We start from the raw sequence: 15040 nt of genomic DNA, 5'->3' as shown, positions 1-15040 counted from the left end.
ATAAATGTAACTTTATTCTCTCACAGTTCTGGATGGAAGTCAGAAATCAGTATCAATGGCCCAAACTCAAGGTGGTAGCAGAGCTACATGCCCCCAGGAGAGCCTGGGGGAGAACCCATTGCCTGTTGCAGCTCCCGGTGGCTGCCAGCATTCCTTAGCTATTCTTGCATCACTCTAATCCTCAAGGCCCATCTCTTCAAATCTCTCTGAAGTCCATCTTCACATAGCTTGTTCCTCTGTACGTGTGTAATCTTCTGTATCTCTCTTCTAATAATATGTGTGATTGTTTCTAGGAGACACCTAGATAATCCAGAAAAGTCTCCCCATTTCAAGATCCTTGACATAATCACATCTTTGCCAAATAAGGTCACATTTACAAGTTCCAGGAATTCGATATCTTTTGGAGGGCCATTTTTCAGTCTGCTGCATCCTATCACTGGCAATACTGCCCATATCACAGGGAGTAGAGTCCTGGCAATCCCAGAAGAAAAATAAGCAAGGCACTGACAGGTGCACCTTAGAGGCTAACATACTGACCATCTCTCGGCTGTTTGCTAAACAAAATGATGTAATTACCTATTTGAACCATCACATAAGCCAAACTCAATCTCGTACTTGCTTTACATTTATGATGGGGCTAAACAACAGATACTAGAAACAGCACATTTCATTTAATGCTCTCATTCCTGTGTTCATTATGTTCCTGAAACTTGGATAATTCACAGCTGTTTCTCAGTGCAAATATGCAACGTTCATCAAGGCATGATCTCGGAGCAGAAGCATCAAAGCTGCTATGATATCGATATTAAACACATCTAGGCAAAGACACGCTTTTAGAAATTGACATAGAACCACCTACTGTCACATGCTAGCAAAGCAGGGATCTGTGCTGATGGAGAGAAAGAAATATACATCCATTAGTTCAGTGTGTTTTCCCTGACTCATCTTGGGCTCTAAACAAGAGGAAGAAAAAAGGGCCCCTCAACAAATGCTAATTATAATGTAGATAGAAACTTCAAAACCAGATTTTTAAATTTTGCCTGTTTTGAGTCAATTTAAATTTATTAGTCTTTGATAGTACTATAAGTCATGCATATATATGATAGACAATTTGAGAAATTACAGAAAAGTATAAAATGAAAAATCCAAACCACTCACCACATGGAAATAAGCACTTGCTAATTTACTTATTTCAAACAGTAAATTTAACTTAAATATATTTTAAAAAGAACTTGAGCACAGATTCAACGAATGCCTGAACTTCATATTTCTTCACCACAAATATCAACTCCTAAATACTTATGAAAAGATACCATTATTTTTTTTAAAGTTTACACACGAAGATACATGTTTCTTTGTAGCACACATTTATGATTCTAGGAGGCATAATATATTATAAAATAGCTGGAAGAGAGGCTTTTGAATGTTCTCACCACAAAGAAATGATGAATGCATGAGGTGATGAATAAGCTAAATACCCAGATTCGATCATTACGCAAAATATGTATGTATAGAAGCATCAAATTTATCCCATCAATATGTACAAATATAATGTGCCAATAAATACTTTTAAAGAAATACATTAAAAATCACTTAATCAGAATCAGAAGTAGCAAATAAAAGATGATCCTGGAAAACTATAAAGTTTAACAAATTCTATACGAAATATTTTGAAAATAACAAATTTTTACATTTGAGCTTGCTTTTAGCATTACTCTCAAAGAGATACAGAAGGGAAACAATGAATATTTCTCCAGCAAAATATTCCCTTTGTAAAAGATAGATCACTTATTGAAGAAAAACAAAATAGACATTACAGAAAATTGATTTTATCATGAGCTATAATACTGCCTAAGAAATTACACAAAATAGACTCTGGTGTTTATGTTCTACCCAAATTTGTTGTTTTCATTTCTTAGTCTCAAACAACTATTCAAAATCATCCCATTTGTTTTATATTTGGAACACAGTTTTCTTGTATGTCTGTTTTCACTTGTATACTTACTTATCTTTTCTGTCTATATAATTTCCAATAGTATTTCTATTTTTCTTAATGATAAAAATAATCTTCATATAATTAATACTTTCTCTTTGTTAATCTTGTGATTTGCATAAAAATATCTACTTTCCTCATAAAGCCATTTTTATGGAATCCTCTAATTTATTCCTTAATAATTTTGGAAGAATTATGTCTATGAGACAACATTCCTTATTTTTTGTGAATTCTTCGTTGATCTGTTTTGTCTTTTTCATGTCAGTCTTTTCATGCTTTATGAGTATAATGTCATCTTTACATTTTTAATCTAAAGTTAAACATACATTCAATTTGTAAAAATATCTACAAGACCTAAAATAAAAGAATAAAGAAAGCCCTCTATGCGATATAGCCTATATAGTTTGCTTAAAGCAAAAACTTTCAACTCTTTAACTGGTTTATTTTTGTATTTTTGTCCAAATTTGTAGCTAATAATATTTTACTGCTGTTTCTTGATATTTTCAGTTAGAAAAATACTATTTACTGGTTCCTTTTTACTTTATCCCTCTTCCCCGTAAACAGAGATGCATTCTACCCTCCCCACTTTCTCAGTATTGATTTATGATGATTCTGCAGGAATATGCAGTGCCTGCATATTTATAACTATGCAAATACTCTTCACAGATGGGCCATGAAATGAGATTTTACTACATCTTGTTTCTCAAAACAATTAAACAATTATACATTTCCTAGAGTTAATAATCGCCTCGTTTCTTTTTCCATGTAGTTATTGACTTTTTGTCCCCCAGACCCAAAGGTAAGTCTCCTTTTTGCCTAAAGGCCTTCAAACACCTCAGATATCCTGCGATTGATATCCTCCTGCAAAGATGCCTTCTGCAACTGTGTCGTCTACTCCAACCTGGACTGGTCGCTCCCAAGGCCCGCTGCACAACAGTTCCACAAAAATTTCTCCCTTTCCTCTCATCCCAGGAGTATTTTTTCCCCTCTCTTTTGTGTTGGAGCCTCTATTTCCTGGGCCTAGTGTATAAATCATTCACATATTTCCCTTCCTTTTTCATAGTCTTTTCATTTTTCATAGTCTTTATTCATTTTTCTTAGTCTTTATTCAACTTTCTAGGAAATTGTCATCAAATTTATTTACTAATTTTCCATGGACATTTTCATTTTTATGATCACATATTTTCAAAATAATGTGAAGGCTTTTTAATACACTGAATATTTCTTTTCTCCTTGTTTCATGGTTGTAATATCATCTCTAATTTCAGAAGACATTAATTATAAGTTCTTGTCTCTCTGTCCTCCAAGTTTCTTATTTAATTTCGTTCATTTATTGTTTTTCATAGTGAGAACTGCAAGAACATTAGAGCTGGGAACCCACATTGCTTTGCAGACCAGGCTTCACTACCCTGGGTGGGATTTTTTTGTATTGGAGTAAGTACCACCCGTGTCACTATCCTTGGGGTTTTAGTTGTAAGCTGATTAGATACCAAGAAAAGTGTATTCCAAAACCCATATAAAATACCTGCAAAGAGAAACGCCAGCACTGGAGAGAAGCGCTGGGATCTCAGTATTCACAACATATATATACCTAATTCTCATCACCATTTTTTAAGGGAAGTTCTCTGTCTGGGTGCCCTGGTGCAATGTACCAGAAGCTCTGTCCTCTTTTGGAATTGCACTTCCGTCTTCCTCCAGCATGGCAGAGGAGCCACTGCGTTAAGGCACAAAGCGAACGAGCAGGAAGATCTGAGTTCTAACTGCTTCTTCCATTGTCTCCTGAGTTTGTGGTTTCTCTTTAAACATTGGCTGTGGATCTTACTTTTACCCCTCTGAAGTTATCTTTTTCTCTTACTAGATTATTTTTAAGATTTTTCTCTTTTCCACTGGTTTTCAGAAGTCTGACTACAACATGCTGGTGTGGTTAACTATCATATTTGAGGTTCGTAGAGCATCTTAGTGTGTGAGTTGGAATCTTTCATCACTTTGGGAAAGTTTCAGTGACAATTACTAGGCATATAACCTCTGCCTTGTTCTCTCTCTCTTCTCCTTTTGAGACTCAAGTTGTATGTGAGTTAGAGTTTTGAAAGTGTCATGTGTGTCTCATACTCTTTTATCTACCTTGTCCAATTCTTCTCTGTACTTTTCCACAGACTGTTCTTCCAGTTCACCAATGCAACATTTTTCTATGTGCAATCTGCTGTTAAAATAATTCATTTAGTTCTGTATATCAAATATTGTTTGTTTTTTAAAGTTTTTTAGAAAATTCATTTGATTATTTTTTATTCTAATGTTCTGGTAAAATTCTCCACTCCTTAATTAATCTGTCTAAATTTTCCTCTGCTTTCTGCTTATATTAATCATAATTATGTAAAGTCACCTTCTGCTAACTTTACTAACTGGATCATCTGTGACTTTCATCAGCCAAGAGCAATTCTCCAGAGACAAGGGAAGATATGAACCAGTATTAACCAACCCTCACAACAACCAGGGATATGGTGCTCTGTTCTATATGGAGAGTTGGGTAAGATGTCTCTTGTGTTCATAGAGATTTTCCTTTGACGTGTCTTTATTGCCACTTAAATGCTTTATTTTTAATCAATGAAAGTATGTGGGTTCCCTTCATCTTGAATCAGAAGCTAATGGTTATGGTTTAAAATTGCACTGGATTTTGATGCTTTTATATTCAAATGGTGTTTGGCAATTTTTAGGCAAAGAATTGCACAAGGTCTTTGGACTCCAAATGTTATATAAAGTGGACTCTTATAAAGAGTCCTGTTATAAAGAGTCCTCTTATAAAGAGTCTGTTTCTTATAAAGTGGACTCTTCTTAGTAGGGAATTTCTGCCTGGGCAACTTTCCTCTGTGATCGAAGATGGATATATATAAAAACTGAGTATTGCCAAAACTTGAAAGTATTATTGAATTTCAAAAATTAAACTGTACAACCAACCCATATAAAATCATTGAAGGGATCATGTGGTATCACTTGATAAAGCAGCAATAGCCCCCACAACTATAAGAATTGATACAAGCAGATTAAACATTGTGTTCTAATGAAGAAGTACTGTACAAACTTTAAAGCTTATCTATGAGAGCACAACAAAAGTACTGTTGGAAAAACATACATTAAACAAGGATGTTCCCCACTGCCGCTCTATCCACAATGACGCTATGCATCTCTGTGACAGTTACGAATAAATTCTGGATGACAAATGGCTTACATGTTAAAGAGTCACCAAATTAAGAGTTTCCATCCATCCACTCCAGAGAGTGGCAGGCCAATGTGACCTGTTTTTTTTTTTTTTTTTTTTTTTTTTTTTTTTTTTTATGTTTCTCCCTTCCTTTTTATTTTCACTTGGTTCTTGGGGAATTGGGAGACAGCTTACAGAATGCATTATCTCTTACTCAAACAAGAAATCATTACTAAAATTTGGAACAAAGAGTTTTCCTGGTATGTTGGCTTATTAATTTCTGTTAGGATTTTGGAAGGGGCATACAGGTAAGGAAAATGAACACAGGGCAGAGAAGTCTGAGCTTGCCCATCGCTGAGCAGTCATGGTAGGAACAGGGGCCATTTTTGAAATAGAAGTAGAAATGCATTTTAAATAAATGAAATGAACCCCTCCATTTATCTAGCAGCTTGTGATTGTCAGACAGTGTTTGCTATTGTATTACATAAATTTCCTGATCTCATTTCATGAAACTAAATGATATACATGACTAGGAAAAATATTCATGCATCTTCAATTTAGTTTCTGAGACCACAAGCAAAGCACAATTCAGAAATGGATAAAGAGCATTATTAGAAAATAAGATATGTACAACACAAAAGAAGGCATTCAATAATAAAGTATATTACTTTTTTGTCAAAGACATAAAAGCACTTCATTTCAGTGGCAGAGACTAGTGTCTGTACAGTTAGAGTCAGGAACATCAAGAAAACCCTAAGTAAGATACCTAAAAGTATTGAGTATTATCCATCATAATTGGTGTACTGGCTTCCCATCCAGCTCTTCTTATGAAGCAGGACACTGTATCCCTGGCTGCTGTCAGTGCTGGCTGGTCCTGGTTTGTAGCTGCCCCCATCTCTAGAGAATTGCTCCTGGTTAATGACAAATGGCTTTAACCACCTCATCAGGAAGTTATATCACCAAACACTCCCAATTTGGCAGCCAAAGAACAAGGGAGAGTTGGTTATAAATCGCCCCAGCCCTTGCCTCAGACGGGATCAACGGTGGTTCTATTTATGCTCCAGAGCTGCCTCTGGGATAAATTCCAGCTGACAGCAAATCTTTGCCTACTGCCTTTCTTTGCTGTATCACTGGCTTCCTATCTTTTGAGAGCATGCCTTAAGTAAACCACATGCTTGAGAACCCCTGTCTCAGACTGTGTTTCCAGAGTATCTGACCTAAAACCCATATATAAATTTCAGTTACAAATTAACAGTTATATTCACTGTAAGTCTGATGACAACTATAGGTGGGATGGTGGCCAGTATAAATGAGCACAATAAAGCAGCAATTGTCCTCTGGAGCCCTACACATGCAGGTCCAAATCCTAGCTCCAGCATCCATCAGCTGGCTGATCTTGGCTAAATCACATAAACTTCTAGACCTCCAACTACTCTGCTACTGAATGTTGAATATAATACCTCCACTTTAGAACTGCTGGAGAATTAGATGATATGATGCTTGCAAAGGGCCAAGAACAGAGTAAGGGCATGGTGAGTGATGCCTGCTATTATTATTGTTGCTGTCATCATGATTTCATGACAAATTAGGTCATTGAATTACATCAAATAAGCATAATGCCAAGTTTCAAATTAGTAGGGAATGTTTTCCTTAAACAAACAGGAATCCAGGCATTACTTAAGCAATGACAGAAGAAAGAGTAAGTGGAAGGATGGTGCATATTACAAATTTCATCTTGTCAGAGGATTCAGGGTAGATTGGTATACTCTTTTTCTTGGTTGTCCTCTCCAAAAGGTACTATGGAGAAAATTGAGGTCAGAGAGGTTAAGTGGCTTGTTCAAAGTATTACTGCTTCTTATTTACAGAAACGTTAGAAGCATGAAGAAATCTGTTTGTATGTAGCAAAAAATTAGACTGGTATGGCAGGGCAGGATGAGGGTGGAATAGTTAAGTGTATCCCCAGGGGCCAGTCTTGTTTTTCCAAGCACTGACAGGGAGAAAATGCTAATGTCTGTCAACGTCTCAATACACACAAACCACGTTTCCCAGCCTGCCCTGCAGTTTCTTGAAGCTATGTGACTGAGTTATGGTCAATGGAATTTGGGTCCAAGGGGTGCACTTCCTGGCATGGCATGATCCTTTGCATGATCCTCCACTTGACTTTGTGTTTCTCCCTTATTTTGTCCCATCCCCTGGAGGCATGGGATGATGACGGGGACACTATAAGGCAGGCGTCCCCAAACTTTTTACACAGGGGGCCAGTTCACTGTCCCTCAGACCGCTGGAGGGCCGCCACATACTGTGCTCCTCTCACTGACCACCAATGAAAGAGGTGTCCCTTCCTGAAGTGCGGCAGGGGGTCAGATAAATGGCCTCAGGGGGCCACATGCGGCCCGCAGGACGTAGTTTGGGAACGCCTGCTATAAGGTAGAGAACACTGTGTGATCCTGAATGGCAGCATGGAGCGAAGCCCACAGACCACAGACGGCACTGGACTGACTTGCAAGGGAGGAAGGAGTCTTCTGCATGTCAATGTTCAGCTCCTGGGAGGGCGGAGTTGTCTCAATGGCAGTTAACTCAACTTGGCACATATTCTCTAAAACTGGTAAAATATTAGTCCTCATCTACATAAAATATACATAATCAACTATAAATCCTCCAGAAAGTTACTTAAAAAGTAGAGTAAATATGTTTGAATAAGTGGGTATATAAAACATTTGACAGAAAACCTTCACCAAGGGAACAGATAGCAGAGCCTAGAATCTGGGGAGAAATGGTTACACTGTTTCAGGTTACCAACTTCTGGGTCAAGATCAACTGGGGACCATGTAACTATTAGACAAGGAGTCCAGATAAACATGCCAATCAAACACTGATAAACTAAAGAAATGACTGAGTCATACTGTGTTCATTCATCCATTCAGGAAATATTCATTGAGAACTTGCTAAATACTAGGTACCATAATTGGTGACAAACTTTTTCTTAAAAGAAGAGCCACATAGTTTATATTTTAGGCTAGGTAGGCCAGACAGTCTCTGTTGCTAGTCAGGTCAGCTGAATAGCAGCCATAGACGGTATGTTAAAAAAATATGTCTGGATTCCAAATATGACTTTATTAACTATTATTGTAGGGCAACAATATGCAAATGAATGGCTGTGTTTCAATAATACTTTAACTGTGATCCACACACCTTAGTTGCTGACTCCTAGAGTTAGCTGCTAACTCTTTAGATGCCAACTCATAAGAATTTTAATAAAATAATCTTTAAAATACACTTGTACAATACTAAGAACATATGATAAAGAAAGGCAAAGAGAAATGAAGTTCATAATCATGATTTTTGAGAGCTGTGGGGGAGACCAGTCTCTCCTTGCCCAACAATATAAAACATAATTTAAAAAATTAATGTGAATATTTCATTGGAATAGTTATTCTAAATTATTAATTAATATATCATGCTTTAAATTATACAGAAGAATCCCAGCACAGGGTAGTTGTATCATAGCATTATGACCCACTAGAGAGGGTATTATAAACTGACTCAATTTATTTTTAAATTTAATTTCATATTAATAATAGGAAGTAATTTAAACTCAAGAATCCCAGCAGCTTCTTTACAACTGGCCACTAAAGATTCACACATGTGTTTGTGTGTGTGTGTGTGTGTGTGTGTGTGTGTGTGTACATACATATGAGCAAACTATGAATCTTTAGTGTTTAGATTTCTTCATACATATATGAAGATATATATACACATTCAACATATATATGAATATATTTAAACAGAAAAATTCCCTAAGCACATCAAATGTCTTATAGGTTCAATTAAGTAATCTTAACACCACAGATTAGAAAATGGCTTCTCAAAACATGGGTTAACTGAAGCACCAATCCTCTCACACAGGGTTTCTCAACGTTGGCACCATCAGCATTCAGAGCCAGATAAATTTTGCTCAATGGAGAGGTCCTGCTCTGTGCATTGTAGAGGGTTTGGTACCACCCCTGGTCTCCACCCACTAGATGCCAGCCAAAGCTACCCCCACCAGCTGTGACAACTAATAATGTCCCCAGATATTTTCAAATATTCCCAGAAGGTAAAATTATCAGGAGTTGAGAAGTTCTAGTCTAAAACTTGACTCACGTTGAAACTCAATCCCCCTAGACATACAGGAAAGAAGTTAACATCCACTTTAACTTTTGAGAGAATTCTCTACCAATATTGATCCTGTAGTCAGAGAGATTTAACAGTTTTCAATTTAGAAACCATAGAGAGGCAGGTGGCAAATTGGAACACAGATTTCAATTTTTCTGCTTATCCCAGCAATTGTGAGTGAGAAACAGGCAGTGAATTTCTTTCCCTTAGTAACAAAACAAAATAAAAATGGATTTGGAGCTATTTCCCAAAAGAATTTCAGGAAGACAGTGAGGTTAAATGAGCTGCAGCCCCTTTGTGTTTTAAGAACTCTGTTCAATGAGCATCTACATCCAACCATCTGTGGTAGGATCCCAGATGGGCAAATGGTGTGAATTAGTCTTGAGGCCAGCTGCATTTTTGTATTTTTCAAAAAGCTTTGTTCCTATAAAATAACCTCGATGATCAAAGCAAGAAGAGAAAACTGATGCTGAAGATTTTAACCTGTTATTACGACATGAGGTAGAAGAAACAAATTATGGTCAACCATCAGTATGCCTGAAAATGATTGGTTTTCAATATGAGATGGCTAAACTTCAGCACACAGTAAGTTGAAAAAAAAAAAAATCACAGCCTCTGAGCAAAAAGGTGCCTTATAAATAAAAATGAATTAATATTTGATTCTCCAGTCATTGATGATAAACACATTTTATTTCCTTAAATTAAAACCTATCTTGGTCTTTAAGTGCTGAGATATACTCTCTTAATATGTTTACATATACCTGTCTGAAAATCATAATAAATATTCCAAATACACCCATTTTACTTCATGGTATATTTATACGTGAATATTCATATGGCCATGCTAAGAGATTCACCTCAAACAGGTAACATTCACTCAGGTTAACAGAGTAATTGTAACCCAGTTCCTGCACTGAGTTGAGTTGAGTTGAGTTTATCAAAAAGACACGACTTTTTTTGGCAAAAGGAAAGAGACTTCCAATTTGAAGTACTGTTGACTCCGTGTCCAAAATGTTCCTTGCACCAGATTTATCAGGCAACCTGATTTGGAAGTAAGTTTTCTCCTTTGGAAGCCACCCCACAAAAGCCTATTTTTCTCATCATTGAATTTCCGCATGGTTGTACTGAGTACAGCTGCCATGTGTGATGGTGCTTTGGTAGCTATCATGAGGTTGGGGAGTGGAGAGGAGGCACTAAGGTGCTGTCCCCGTGCTCCTACTGCAGCCAGGAAGTATGCCGGCTGCTGGATCGAAAGTAGCATCCTGGATCTCAGGGCAGTTGACAGGGGACGATGTAGTGGGGTCGATAGAATTCTATGAATGTCACTAAGTAGAAAAAAAAGAATCATTATTCAACATCTGCTTTCTCATCATTGTTGCTAAACTGATGTCAAGGCAGGAGAAAAATTTGGGACAGAGGAAAATTATAAAGCAGTATTGAGAAGACAAGTGGTTGGTAGGTAAGGAATGAACGTGTCAGTCAGGAATTGCCTGTCTCACCCAAGAATTGTCCCCTGCAGTGACAGTATGCACAAGTGTATTTCAGGCTGTCTCTTCCAAAAGCATTTCTTATTGCTGTAGTTTCTGGATTAACATTACTTTTATTTTCTTGAATTTAGGCACAAAAATATGATGTTTACCTCCCACTCCATTAGTGTTAAATTTAAAAAGGTTAGGAAAGAATAAGCAAATTAAATACCAAGGGATTAAAACTTGTCTGTTTTGACTCTACTGCCTTCCAGGTAACCTAATCTAATAATCTAATCTAATTCTAAACATGTAAAGAGAAAGGAAACACTTCTGTCAGCACACAGAATGAATTTCAACATGAGGCAGTAAGTACTAGTCAGAAATAAAGGCTATGAGGCTGAAATGCCTTCGAGAGTCACCAGCCAAACAGGCACAGGATGGGTTAGAAAGAGGTGATATCTCAAGAGAAACTTGAGGATAGGCAGTCTTTTTCTCCATGAAGAAGAAGGTGAATAGGGTGAACGTGTTTGAGACAGGACAGCAACAGCAAATGCTCCAAGTTGGAAAATAGCCTACAGTTTGGAAAACAATATGCAGCATGGCATGACCAGACCAGGCAGAAACTGCCTCCAGGTGATGAGGAGAGACACAGGGAATGCAAACCGCCACCTGGAGGTCGACCTCTGTCCCGCAGATGGGCAGGACCCAAGGAAGCCTTGTCTAGTGTTAAACGTGGATGAAGCTGGAAACCATCATTCTCAGCAAACTGACACAAGAACAGAAAATCAAACACCGCATGTTCTCACTCATAGGTGGATGTTGAACCATGAGAACACATGGACACAGGGAGGGGAGCACTACACAGTGAGGTGATGAGGAGAACTAGGGGAGGGACGGCAGTGGGTGGGGAGTTGGGGAGGGATAACATGGGGAGAAATGCCAGCTATAGGTGATGGGGAGGAAGGCAGCAAACCGCATTGCCATGTATGTACCTATGCAATAATCCTGCATGTTCTTCACATGTACCCAAAACCTAAAACACAATACAATATTTAATGAATAAATAAATAAAGGCTACTGGTGAACCATATTCAGTTCTCATTGTCTCCAGTGTTCTTGAAATCGGTTGTCCTCCTTGATCTCAGTTTTATCATTTTGCCACATTTAAGCAATAATTTTTAACTTTGGAGTCAGAAAAGGAGAAAAATATTAACCTGAGAGATACAAATCAACCCTTGTGATTTGCGATAGGAAACAATCTTTCTGTGCAATAATTGAAGGTGCACAAATCAAATGTTCTGTCATTTATTATCTAAAACTTTGCTTTCCAATGGAGTGTACCAGCCACCCGGAACACTTCAACTCTGGCTAGTCCATATCCAAATGTGCTGGAAGTATAAAACACACACTGGAGTTTGAACACTGAGTTCCAAAAAAATAAAGTGCAACAGATCATTAATTTTTTATAATGATTGTATGCTGAAGTTGAAATATATTTTGGATATAAAGAAGTAGTAAAATATACTATTAGTAGTAATTTCCCTAGCGTCTTTGTACTTTTGTCAGTATGCCTAGCAGATCATCTTAAATTACCTATTTGGCTGACATGGTGCTTCTATCAGATGGCAGTGTGATAACACCCTTTGTCTACCAGTGTGCTTATTCCTTTTTGTTACCCTTTGGAACTGCCATGTAAATGAAAATAAAATATTCATAGAAACCAACAAGACCTCTTTGCTGGAGACATGCTATATTAAAAAAAAAAAAATGTGTCATGAAGAATTGCCGGCTTCCTCTCTCCAGGCTAAGTAAACAGTAGGCTACATAACCGCGTACACAGTCATAGAATATGAAAAAGCAGAACTGTACTGATTTGCACTAATGGTACAGCAGTCTGACCTCTGTTATTACAGCTGCACTTTCAAAACCATGGTTCAGAAAGATGCTGTCATCTTGTGTGGTGCCTTGTCAGTAGACTAAACTGTCACCCGGCAGTGACACTGATGGGCTTCTACACTTCAATAATAGCTCATCAATCCCATCAATAACCTCAACCAGATTTCCAGTGAAAACAGCCATGACAAAGGGAAGAAATGCTGAGAAAAGTATGATAAGTTTCCTTGACCTCACAAAAATATATACACACGAGTTAATGGAAATACATCTCCCTATTTTTTGCATCCATTTATTTGTTCATAATGTCGGTAAAATTACAAAAGTATCACAACAGACTCTCATAAGCCCTTAACCTAGATGCCCCTGTTAACACTGTATCACATATTGCTTTGTTTTTCCCTCTGCACACATGTATAGCTTCTGTGTATGTATTTGTAGAATAATTTTAAAAGCATTTTGATATGTTGCAGAAATGATATCCATTACCCCTAGATATTTTAGCATGTTTTTCTAAAAACAATGACATTCTTCTACATCACAGTTATCAAAATCAACAAATATTAATACATTTATGCCATCTTATCCACACATTTGAATTTTTCCAGTTGTTCCAGTAATGTCCTTTATAGTAAGGAAAAATATATCTGTTCCAAGATTCAATTTGGGTCAAGTATTGCATTTGATCCCCATGTCTATTTGTTCAAATTTATGATGGAATGGCTCTTTATTATTTATTCTTTGCATACCTTTCATGACTCTGTGATAACGGAAGGGTAGAGGCCACTTTTTTGTAGGATGTCCTCAGTGGCTCTGATGGTTCCTCATAAGAAGGTTGTTAGTTATAATTTTTGTTATGTTTTTTGGCTGAAATATCAAGGATATCTTGCTGTACTCTCCATGCATCAAATCACTGGACTCTGTCCCATTGCTGGTGAAGTTACCCTTGACTTTTGACTATTTGATTATGGGCTATTTGCTAGGTTTCTTTACTAACGAGTTGTAAGTTTTCCTGTTGTAATGAATACGTATCATATAGTTAAGTTATATGTCAACAGGTAATTATGAGTTATGGTAAATTCATAATTTTACCACTGAATTAGCTCAAAAAAAGACTCCAGTTATATACTAAATTGCAGTGGAAAGATAATTTATTGTCAATTGTTATAAAACTATTGCAATGGAAATTAATTATTATTATCACTTAAACATCAAAAACAATAACAAATTATTGATAAATTTCCATGTTTTATCTCTTTTAAGACTGTATGTTAATAAATATCCTGGTTGTCATCAAACTCTGACTCATAAATTTTAGCATCCATTGATCACTTTTGCCTTAATCAATTTCTAGTATAATGGTTGCCAAATCTTCTAATTAAATTATTCTTTCAATACTTATTAGTTGGCATTTTACAAAAAGAAATAGCAGTCCCTTCTGCCCTATTTATTCATTCATTTATGTTTCATGTTGGTATCTACTCATGGATTCTTATGTTATTCAATGTGTTATAATCAGCTATTAGTATTACCTATTTTAACAATCAAATTGTCCCAGATTTCTTCGGTGCATCTACTTCGAGCTGGCTCCTAGTTTCCTGTGACATACTCTCATCATTCTTTTAATATTTTCCTTAATTTGTGAAACAACAGGCTCTTCCAGTCTTATCTGAGTTTTCCCTGCCCAACTCTTGATTAAGTCTCTTCTCAAAAACTCCCTCATTTGTTTTCATGGAGAACTAAGTTTAGAAACAGAGTAAGGTGTGTCAAGTATGTCACTGCTACTGAGACAGCATTTCTAAACCCTCTCAGCTGACATACTGGCAAACTTGGAAATGAATGTGTACACACAGATTTGTGCACACACAGATCTACACAGCTCATTTAACATGTGATATGCCAGAGAGTACATTATGCCATCAGAAGCAAAACCAGTGTAACATGTAGTTTCTATCTACTAAAAGATATACTCTTTATAAAAGACTATCTTAAACAATATTTAATATGGCATTTTCATTAAACTGTTGATCATTCTTTTTTAATTGGCAAGAATTTTATATGTTGATGGTGTATAACATGACTTCGATATATGTATACATGGTGGAATGGCTAAATCAAGCTAATTAACATGCCGGTATCTCACATACTTTATTGATTTATTTATTTATTTATTTTGGGGGTAAGTAGATTTGAAATGTACTCTCTCAGCAATTTTCAAGCATATAGTACATTGTTATTAGCGATAGTCACCGTGTCATACAGTGGATCTCTTTAACTTATTCTTTTTTCTAACTGGAACTATTTGTCCTTTGACCAACATCTCCCTAAGACCTTCCC

At 36.7% G+C, this 15040-nt stretch overlaps 1 protein-coding gene across 4 annotated transcripts in view; it reads right to left on the bottom strand.

The window, feature by feature from the left end:
* Positions 1-15040, bottom strand: part of SEMA5A (semaphorin 5A) — a 505914-nt gene that overhangs the window by 257025 nt on the left and 233849 nt on the right. The gene's annotated exons all lie outside the window — the stretch shown is intronic.

The sequence above is a fragment of the Saimiri boliviensis genome, chromosome 1 (assembly GCF_048565385.1).
Source record: "Saimiri boliviensis isolate mSaiBol1 chromosome 1, mSaiBol1.pri, whole genome shotgun sequence".
Classification (NCBI taxonomy): Eukaryota; Metazoa; Chordata; class Mammalia; order Primates; family Cebidae; genus Saimiri; species Saimiri boliviensis.
The sequence above is the reverse complement of the archived record's forward strand: the minus strand, read 5'-3'. Positions and strand labels throughout refer to the sequence as shown.